This window comes from Arachis ipaensis, chromosome B08 (assembly GCF_000816755.2).
Source record: "Arachis ipaensis cultivar K30076 chromosome B08, Araip1.1, whole genome shotgun sequence".
In the NCBI taxonomy this organism is placed as follows: Eukaryota; Viridiplantae; Streptophyta; class Magnoliopsida; order Fabales; family Fabaceae; genus Arachis; species Arachis ipaensis.
In genome coordinates, this window is record NC_029792.2 from 4,442,280 (window position 1) to 4,442,542 (window position 263).

Sequence of the window (263 nt, forward strand, 5' to 3'; positions counted from 1 at the left end):
CTCGAAAGCTTGCAATACTAAACAAGCGAAAAAAACCCTTTCTTGCTAATAGTAAAGGGCTTTTTCCTAACTAGCTTCTTTAGAATTTTCCTACAAAGGAGCAAAAAATCCGTCTCAGTCCTAAACTAAGAACCTTGGGAAAGGGAAAGGTTAACCGGAAACAAATCTCTCTAAAAAAAATGGAGATTTAGGATACATAAAAATCTAAGGGATGTCTATTCTATTCCTCTTTAGAGTAGAAAAAAAAAAAAAAGATAGCTGAA